General features: G+C 39.5%; 1 protein-coding gene across 1 annotated transcript in view; it reads left to right on the top strand.

The window, feature by feature from the left end:
• The first annotated feature begins 1390 nt into the window (after positions 1 to 1390).
• The window catches only part of myo16 (myosin XVI), a 269142-nt gene continuing 259932 nt past the window's right edge, over positions 1391 to 10600 (top strand). The window contains exon 1 of the mRNA XM_048193121.1: positions 1391 to 2536. The gene's annotated coding sequence lies outside the window, so the exon portion shown is untranslated. The remainder of the gene's footprint in view (positions 2537 to 10600) is intronic.

Here is a 10600-nt window from a genome sequence, read left to right as displayed (position 1 = left end):
GTGAATTTTGGTCATACAGATAGCATCACAGAGGTTGCTAGGTAGCCAGAAAGCAGAATGTATAAACATTTTCACAGTGAAAACATAATTTAAGCTAAAAAAGCTATTGCTTTGATTCTTCAAAGACAAAAAAGGAAAAGCATTTTTTTTTAAAGGAAAAGCCTATCAAACTATCAGATGACAGCATGCAAAAGGATGAGAGCGTATTAAAAATAAATAAAACAATAAAGTGAATATAAATGAACAAAAATGAATTATGAGGCATTCAAGATCTCTTTATAACATTTTCATGACAGTTTCTAAACATTTCAAGTTGCTGTGTACTCTTTACTGTATGAATACTGTTAATTTGATCATACTTTTCACATACAATTTTTTTTTCCTTATATAGGGAAGTATGTGTAACAGAGGCTAGCTAGTAAGAGCCGTGTGGGTAAACTTCACTCCCCAAGAGGTGCACTAGTTACTGACTGTACAGACTGTGGTCTTTAGCATCCTTATTAGCCGGAGACGCCTGGTTCGAATCCTGCTTGGAGCAGGTCAAGTAGGACCAGTTACATTGGTGCCATGACCCAGATATGAGTGTGGTTTAGGGGGGTGAGTGTAATGGAGGCCAGCTAATAAGAGCTGTGTGGTAAACTTCACTCCCCTGGCCTCAAGACACAATAGCGACTGACACTGGAGACTGTGGTCTTTAGCTTCTTTAATTGCCGGAGATGCCTGATTCAAATCCCGCTTGGAGCAGGTCAAGTAGGACCAGTTACATTGGTGCCATGACCCAGATGTGAGTGTGGTTTAGGGGGGTGAGTGTACTGGAGGCCAGCTAGTAAGAGCTGTGTGGTAAACCTCACTCCTCTGGCCTCAAAACACACTAGCGACTGACGCTAGAGACTGTTGTCTTTAGCATCTTTATTAGCCGGAGACGCCTGGTTCGAATCCTGCTTGGAGCAGGTCAAGTAGGACCGGTTACATTGGTGCCATGACCCAGATATGAGTGTGGTTTAGGGGGTGAGTGTAATGGAGGCCAGCTAATAAGAGCTGTGTGGTAAACTTCACTCCCCTGGCCTCAAGACACAATAGCGACTGATGCTAGAGACTGTGGTCTTTAGCTTCTTTATTTGCTGGAGACGCCTGGTTCAAATCCCGCTTGGAGCAGGTCAAGTAGGACCAGTTACATTGGTGCCATGACCCAGATGTAAGTGTGGTTTGGGGGGTGAGTGTAATGGAGGCCAGCTAGTAAGAGCTAGTGACTAACACTAGAGACTGACTGTGGTCTTTAGCGTCTTTATTAGCTAAAAGCGCCTGGTTCGAATCTCACTTGGTGCGGGTCGGGTAGGATCGGTTACATACTATATGCATATTCAGATGCAGCCATTGGCTGTGGTTTAAAAGATCAGGGCCAAATAAGAATAAAAAGTTAATATTTTGAATGTCATTTTACAATTCTTGACTACTGTGAAATACGATAAAGCCTTCACTGTACACAACCAGGTCTGTTTAGATAAGGAATAGAAAAAAAAAAATTACATTCAGTTTGTTTTCACTTTCAAGGTCACTTCTATCCACATTATATTACCCTAATGTAGCACCAGTGATTGAATGTGACCTTACGGTTACAGAATCAATTTCCTTTATTTCACAAGAACATGTTATTCAGTCTGCTGCTAAGAATTAATCAGTCCGATGATATTCCATTTGAGGGCGATAGCGACTACTCTAGTCCAGACAGTAATAGGGGGGTGGGAGGTGGTTCCTGGTGAGTCTCTTATCTTTTTTTTTACAGATTATGATTAATATGAGGAAGTACAGGGTCTGTATGAAGACTTAGACCCCCCAAGGTCAGATTTGAGACTATCAGAGAGTGTACCGTAATGAAGGGGGGCAGTCCCATTAACTATTCATTACTGGAGACTTGGTGGAGAATGTAGGAGCTTAACCTGAGCACCCAGACATTGCTGTAGGGGGGCGTTGTGGTCTATTTGTGTGTGACTGAAAAGACTGACTAATCAATAAGGTGGGGTCAGAAAAAGGAGTCTATTTTTGTGTGTATGTGTTTTTGATGTACGTGATGATGAGACTCGACCCTGCTTGAGGAGTGTAGGGGGTCTCGATTAGTGGCTGGATAAAACACTCCGTCTTTGAGTGCCTCAGGGGTTTTACCCCTTAAGGAGTCCGGCTTTTGAACGAGAATACCCCCTACACAACCCCAACATACACAACCCACATGCTGACAGAGGATTGGGGGGTGACTTCTCTACACGTTACGGAGAGGGAGGGTCGAATATGCTCAAGGATACGCTCACAAGCAAGAAAACAGTGTCACGGAATGGCCAAACCAAAACCACGCCGGCCAGAGTTTCCATGGCAACGCCAAACTGATGAATGAATGACATCATGGCGACTGGGAGGTGAGAGAGAGTGTGAAATTGATTTGGTGGAGCAGAGCGGAGGCGTACACGGGCAGGCACGTTTTTCTCCGTCTCCCTACCTTTTCTCTTCTGTTCACCCTTTCCTCTCGTGCTGGACGAGATTGCCGGTAGGACGTGTTCTTCACTGTTTACTTCAGTGTTTGGTGTGCTTGTTCATGTGTTGCTCTAAACTCTACTGCCTTTTTTCCATCCTGGAGACATTGAAGGTTGAAGAGTAAACGGGTGCGTGAGGAAAGAGGGGTGATTGAGTGCACGAGAATGAATGTGGTGAGATCTAGCCAGCGGGTCAGGCAGAGTTAGAGGACTGATTTGAAGTGCAGTTGGTTCAGCTCTAAATATACCATGTGTAACGTGAGGGGCGGCGTGTGTGTGTGAGGATGAGATCACTGTGGGGACTTTAGACCCCAAAAATGCCATTGGACTGTGCTGATGTCATATTGTCATCTAATTGCTCCAAGGTCATGGATAATAGTGAGATTTATTAGTGTATAACTGTTAATTCTTTTATAACTTGCATCTGAGGTACTCCAGGACATTGGTTGTGAGAGCTTATTATATGTGTCTCTAGATGTGTGCATGTAAGCATGTAAACACCATGTGCACATTGTGCAAGCCACCATTTTCCCACACGTTCTCCTTTGCCAGCAAATAAAAGGTCTGTCAATGTCATGTGGTGCTGTGTGTGATGTATATTTATGATGTATGCTTTCTCCTTTCTGTGCTTCTCCGTAACATATTAGTGCGTCGCTGGAAAAGACACTCGCTCACAGCCATTATAATGTGCTGTTGCTACTGATTGATGACAAGCATCGACCTCCATGACCATAGCAGGAGCTCCAATCAGCAGGGGTTAAAGGTCATGGCTAAGACAATCAAGATGCCAGATCTAGTCAGTCTCCTGCTCAGTTGTTTTGTGCAACACTTTGTGGACAAAAGTGTGATGTTTGTTTAGGTGCACTTTGGTTACTTAAGTATGCATCAGACACTATAGGCGTCATTAACATGAGCAGAACGAATTTCTGTGTAAACTGTTCATGAAACCATTCATGTGTAAATCGCTGCATTGAATTGAATGTTTTTTGATCATTTTACACAAATTTGTTCTGCTCGTGTTTCAAGAACGAGACCCTGTTTGTGCAAATGTATGTGTATTATTACTCATAATGTCAGAGTTTGGCAAATGTTCTGCTGCATTTGTTAATCGGTGCTACGGTATGATCAGCGTTTTCGCTTCAGCTTTTCAATTATTCATGCTGCTCATTATGCATGTGGGTTCATTTAGCAGCTTCATTTGAATCTTTACAGCAACTCTCTGAAGACAGTGGAGCAGGGAAATATTCAGTTCCAGGAAAGCCTTTGTTAGAGATTTTATTTGTATTTTTTTTTTAACCAAATATTCTCATTTTCCACGTTTTTATTCTGAAAGAGCTTAAGGATCACTGACCTTGGGCAGTATCTGTGTACCTGCAGTTTTTTTTTTTTTTTTGTCTTTGGTGGATTTTTATGTCAGATTATGGTAGATTAGATAGATTAGATTTTTATTTACAAACTGTGTTTGTTTTGTTGTGGATGGCCAAAGTGTGTGTTACTGGTGACAGGATTGAGTAAGTGACTTTATCATGAGGACCAATCCTTAGTTTGCAATCACATAGCCCAAACTGTACAAATGTGTGTCTATGGATTATATGTGAACACTGCCATCCTCAGGTCATGCGGGTAAGTGCAGTGTTGTTCTATGGCTGTTAAAATCAAGGAAGTCTATACAATACCTAAAGAAATGTATAGCTTTCCTATTCATATCTAGGACACTTGCTCATCTGCAAGACTCCCAGAATTATATGATTTGAAATATGTCATCTTTGCTCACATGGACAGTAGTTCTAGAGATGTGCTAGTCTATAAGTTAGTGTTTTGTTTAGTGTATATGGGGACCAAATCCTGAATTGATTGCAAAATTTGCAAGAAAAATAAATAATAACATATTTTGTGTTCCACAGACAAAGGTTTTGAGCATTTAGTTGTGTATGAATATTTGAAGGGTAATCTCAAATAGAATAGTTTTATTTTTATTTTTTACTATGCAGAAGTTTCTCAGTTTTGATTCTGAACGTTATGTAACAAAGTTCGTTTACAATGAAAGTTTACTATTTATTACATTTTGTACATTACATTTGTACAATTAGATACCATTCATCCTAAATAGTAATCAAAATTAGAACTATTTCCAGTGGAAATTCAAAGTGCAGATCCATGCACACTCTAATGACTATTATTGACCACAGCCCATTGTGCTTTTTTTAAGGGGTGGTTGGTTTTGATTTCACTTTTTTAACGTTAGTGTGTAATGTTGCTGTTTGAGCATAAACAACATCTGCAAAGTGACGATGCTTAAAATTCAATAAACAGCTGGTAGGGACTACAATAGGCTTCTTCCTAAATCACTAACCCTAAAATTTACATAAACCCTTCCTCCTGAGAACACACAACAAAGGGGGTGAGGCCATGTTGGGCTGCTTTAGAGAAGAGGAAGAGTTGTTGTAGTAGAGTGTTGTTATCATGCCGTCATTTTATGCCAGACTGTTTCACAAACAAGGGTCAATTCAGTGCTGGATTTGCACAAAACATTAACATGATGACACATGCTAGTCGATGAGTTGAATCAACTCCACAGAAACTACATAAATTTATCCACTAACCATTCAAAAATATCCAGATGCATTCTAAAAGTTGTAACTTCTTCCCGAGTCTCTCCATCAGACTCCGGTTTGCTCCGCCCTCTTCTGGAAAGCGGCTGGAAGCAGCTCATTTGCATTTAAAGGGACACACACAAAAATGGCGTTTTTCCTCACACAAAAATAGAGGCAAATTTGACAAGCTCTAATAAATTATCTGTGCGGTATTTTGAGCTGAAACTTCACAGACACATTCTGGGGACACCAGAGACTTATATTACATCTAGTAAAAGAAGCATTATAGGTCCCCGTTAAGGAGAATTTGATTCAACTTAAAACTACAAACACACAAAGTTAATAAACTAGAAACATGACGGATGTGTGAGACCGACGGTTCAGTAGACAGTGGTTTGAGTGATTAATAATCAATATCTAACCTGATGTAAAATATTCATTTCAGCTGAAACAACACTATTAACTTTTTTAAAGATACATTTTGCCAGTAACTTTTAAATGCATCATTATCCAAAAACATGAGGAGAGTTACATCAATGTGCTACTTCTCGTCTCTCTCTCCAATATGTTAGGAAGAATTGTTGCTTAAATTAAATGAACTGAAATGTTTGAGTGCATATGAGGATGTTAACTATGATGAGATGATTGACAGGCCAGTTTGCAGTGACAGGATGCATGTTACAATGCAACATTGCTGTCGGTTAAAAATGCGGTCCCACTTTATATTAAGTGGCCTTAACTACTACAGTATGTACTTACATTTAAATTAATCATTTGATACAATGCACTTATTGTGTACATACATGTTTTTACATTGTACTTATATTTTAAAAACACCTGTAATTGTATTGTAATGTAATTAGATCTGTAATTAATTTCTGTAATTACATTTATAATTACACTGTTGACCCATCCCTTATACTTTACCCCTACCCTTAAACCTACCCATACCACCAAAGCGTTCCCTACCCTTACCCGTATCCCACCTCTATAGCAGCAAAAGTGTTTTACAATTCAATATGAACCCAATAAGTAAATTTGTACTTATTTTTGTTGATGTAAGTACATAGTAGTTAAGGCCACTTAATATAAAGTGGGACCAAAAATGCAATTGTGATGTGGTAGCATGTCCCACACTCTCAAAGAGTACTTTTTATGGCATAGTATAAATGTCAAATTGGGAAGAATTACTTGTGGGTTAAGACCCCAATACTCATGGCAAAGTTCTTTTTCGTTCTTTGCTTTGGGGTAAAAAACAACGCACATATGTTTGCACAAGCTCTGCAATTCAGCACTCCGATCAAGTCATGTCAGGTCACACCTGATAGTAAATACAACTGTCAATCTCAAATGAACAATACACTTGTCCCAGTGCTGTTTTCACACTTATACTACAGTATAGAGGGTATGCACGTGCACGTGACTGCGGTTACGCCCACTGAGTGGCAAAAGACTGAGTGGCAGCATTGGTTTTCAGCGTGAATGCTGCGAAAAACACACAAAACACATCCAAAAAGGGAAAGAGCTTTGCGACTGACTGTACAAATTGCTTTGACAAAATCTGAGGTATATTTTTTACAGACTGCTGAAAGCTACAGAAAAAAAAAAAAGAAGCAAATAGGTCGCTGCAATTCACAGAATCAGCAGGACTCCAGGCAAACAAACATGTTTTGCAGTAATCATTTTGTGTCAAAATGTTGGATTTTGGGGTAAAATCATAACCTATATATTGTATTGTTATATATTGTGTCGATAACTCATCAATTAAATATTTACCATCTTATATTCTGCATAATTGGGTGTTTTTAAATAAACACTGACAAAAACTATACAAGTTTTAGGGCTGGACGATATGATGAAATATATAACATTGATATAAGTGATCACAGTGTTCAAAGCATTCACAGGCAGATTTGCTTTATGTATTTACCCGTGTCGAAATCAGGCACATATAAATGTCAGGAAACACAATTCCTAGCTGCATGCCAATATCCATGGATTAGGTTTCTTTGACATGTCATAAGGAACACTTTCGAGCCCAACCTGTGTAATCGTTTGTTTTACTCGCGTTTTCGCAGTTTCTCCTATTAAATCCAGTCATGCAGCAGGTTCTTTTGCCACTCAGTCCATATGAGGGAGCGCGTTCCGGCGGGAAAGCGCCGTCTATGCCTACCCTCTATAGTGCACAAGCTGCTATACCAAGACAGGTCGTTGCTTAGCAACATGATGATTTTGTTTACACCACCAGTGGAGTGAGCAAGCGAATTAATGTTTGTGTGTGTGTGGATCATCTGCTGTGCATGGCTGTGGTCAGATCCCTCTTGCCTCACTCTGTTCCTGTCTCTGGGGAGATATTCCCCTCCACCACATGTCTCCTCAAGACTGTCTTCTGAGAGATTCCTGTGTTCCCGTCTGTTTTTCCCTGAGCTGGAAAACGCAAAGAGTGTGTGTGCGCGTGACCTCCTTCCTCATGGGAAGGAAAATACAGCACTTTGTTTGGGTGCTGCTCCAGCTTTAAGCTCTAATGTAGGTCTGGAGAGCACACTGGACGTCCTGGCACAAGTCCTGGTATTAGTCATTTAGAATCCCATCCAGTCAGGGTCAGACTCCTCCCCTCATCCCTCTCGTGCTCTAGTTTTCCGTTAGGCTCTGTTGTCAAACAGCTGTGCCTTGAGGGACAGGTGGAAGTTTGAGAATGTTGAATGACTTCAGAAAGGGAGCAGCTGTCAAACTGGCTTCATAGCCTAACTGGAGTAGTCTCAACGGAGTAGAAGGGACCCTGAGTGAGGAAAGAACAGAAGAAAAAAAAAAAACGGTGAGAGAGTCTAGGTCAACCAGTGCGATGCTTACAGTACGACTGACAGATGATGGGGAGGGTAAGATGAGGACATGGAACTGTACATTTGATCTTTCTTTCTTTCTTTTTAAATGAGCAAATGAGCATTGAGGGTATACGCTTTTTGCTCTCTCTCTCTCTCTTTCTCCCATTCTCTCCCATGGCAGTGGCAGTTAATGGGCCAAATTAATCATGGATCTTTCAGGGCTTGTCTCCCTGCAGCTTGTATTTGTGAGTGAGAGAGATGGAGAGTGAAAATAAATATGCATGGTTATACTGACTACAAATAGGGGGGACACAAATACAACTTTTTTTTTTTTTTTTTTTTTTTTACAACAAATAAGAAAGGTAACACTGCAGGAAAAAGAGTAAATGTTTGAATACTGATATTTTTAGACTTCAAGATCGAAGTCACATTGTTGAAATAAAATTGGGAACAATGATATTCAAATTTAAGTGTCAGTTATTCATAAAAACATTGACACAATCCATTCAATACCACAATTTAAATAAAAAGGGTTTAAGGGTTTTTTTGTTTTGTTTTGTTTACAAATTGTTTACACAGAAATTTATTCTGCTCATGTTTCATGAATAAGGCCCAGTGGCCATTTACTGTTTTTATTTTTATTTATTTTTTTACATTTGATGCATTGTGTCCTGCATCTGTTCTCAACTTAAAAAGGAAAGAGGCAATGCAATTGATTTTCAGGTGTTTTGAGTATGTGGTGCTGATGTTTTTCTGAAGGCAGCTCCTTATGAGAGGAGTGAGCAGTCAATAGAAGGTATCGGTCCTTCCTGTTATGCAGCACCATTTTAACTCTGTAACTTAAAGTCCCCCTGTAGTCAATAATTTTACTCCTTGAAACTAATTTTTTAGTTTCTTCCTGTGAAAAAATTACTTCATGCCTTGAATGTAAAGGGGCTCGCACACCGGACGCGAAGCTCAGCACCACGACACGTCTTAAAATTCGAACGCATTGTTTTCTATTGTTTTCTGGGCGCCGCGGACAGGCGCCAAATGTTGCCGCCAGTTTGCGTACACTCATAGAAAACAATGCGTTCGAATTTTAAAGACGTGGCACGGCGCTGAGCTTCGCGTCCGGTGTGCGAGCCCCTTAATTCTACACCCTTGCTTTATTTGGTACACGGAACTATGAATATGCTAATTAGCCCCGTCTCCACTCACTCGCACCAACTCAGAGATCCACTCGGTCAACTTACAGAGGTAAACGCTGCACAATGGTATCACTTTTTTCAACGTTGGACACATAACGGTGATTAATATGATTAGGATTTTGCTTGACTATGTATCAAACAGCTAATAATGTGTTGCTAATGTTACACAAACCATGTTCTAGTTCACGAGTCAGCCAGCTGTCTTCTAAAAATCAGTATCCTTAGAAACGCTTTGAACAACTCAGAATGTCAGTGGAGAAAGGCATATAGTTCATCATAACATCGTAATATATAATACACCTGCTATATTGCTAAATCTACACGATTTTTCATATCAACAGAAAAATATACCGGGATAACCTTCTCTTGAGACTCTCCTGCTTCAGAGCAGTCATAGTTAATGATATGCTAAATCCCGCCGGCATGTTGATGTGATTGGTTACAAGGTAGTTTGTGATGTCAGAAACACCAGCATTTTCAAACTGGGTTTTTGAAACTGCCTTTAGATCACTGCAGTTTTAAAGAGAAAATACTCAGCAATGGTGTTGACTTATGAATTTGCACATGGTTTGTTTTAAAGCATATGAAAAATACCACATAGACATATAAACAACATTAAAAAACTTGATTTTCACCACAGGGGGACTTTAAACAAAGGAATATGTCTGTGTATTAATTTTGGGAGTTTCACGAGAGGGAGGAACATTTCCACGCAGATTTTGCATTTGATTCAATGTGGTCACATGAATCCGGCACCCTGACCAACAGAAAGCTGCTTCTGTATGAGGGGTGCTTCATGCATTGCTACATTATAGACAATATACCACTTTTAACCACAAAATTCATTGAAATTTCATTAAATTTCGTGACCACATCTTTAGATTAGAAAAGACTGAAAAGGGTACTGATAGCATATATAAAACGTATAAATCAAGAATACAACAATATTACTAATATAAAATATTCTGGAATATTTCTTAATAAATTGCTAGTTATTCCAAGTCAGATTGTACAGCAAAGACAAAAGTGACAACATCTGCTCAAACAAACACAGAGCGTGTTTACTTGAATGTTCCTAACCTGATTATGCTTATTAAACTGGCAATGCATGTTGTCATGTAAATGGGTTAACCTGTTTAAGGTCATAAATGGCTCGAGCATAAACCGATCAACACACGAATGATTACATTTTGATCTAACTACTGGGAAATAACCTCATTTATTAATAAAGACATGTAAATATGGTTTACTTGCATTGCCCAGTTATTGGTTTGCATGTAAACCAGGCAACCGGTTATTTCAAAAAGCTGATTTTCGGAAGTCATCACCATAATGGTGTGCATGTAAACATGCTCATAGTAAAAAGGTTTAATTTGCCCTAAAAAAAAAATTGTTTGACATTGTATCCAGTATATTAAGACATGACTGTATATCTTTTTAACTTGCAGACATACTCTATCTTGTTTTATCTC

The sequence above is a fragment of the Megalobrama amblycephala genome, linkage group LG6, assembly GCF_018812025.1.
Source record: "Megalobrama amblycephala isolate DHTTF-2021 linkage group LG6, ASM1881202v1, whole genome shotgun sequence".
NCBI lineage: Eukaryota > Metazoa > Chordata > Actinopteri > Cypriniformes > Xenocyprididae > Megalobrama > Megalobrama amblycephala.
Note: the sequence above shows the minus strand (reverse complement) of the source record. Positions and strands in the feature narration are given on the sequence as shown.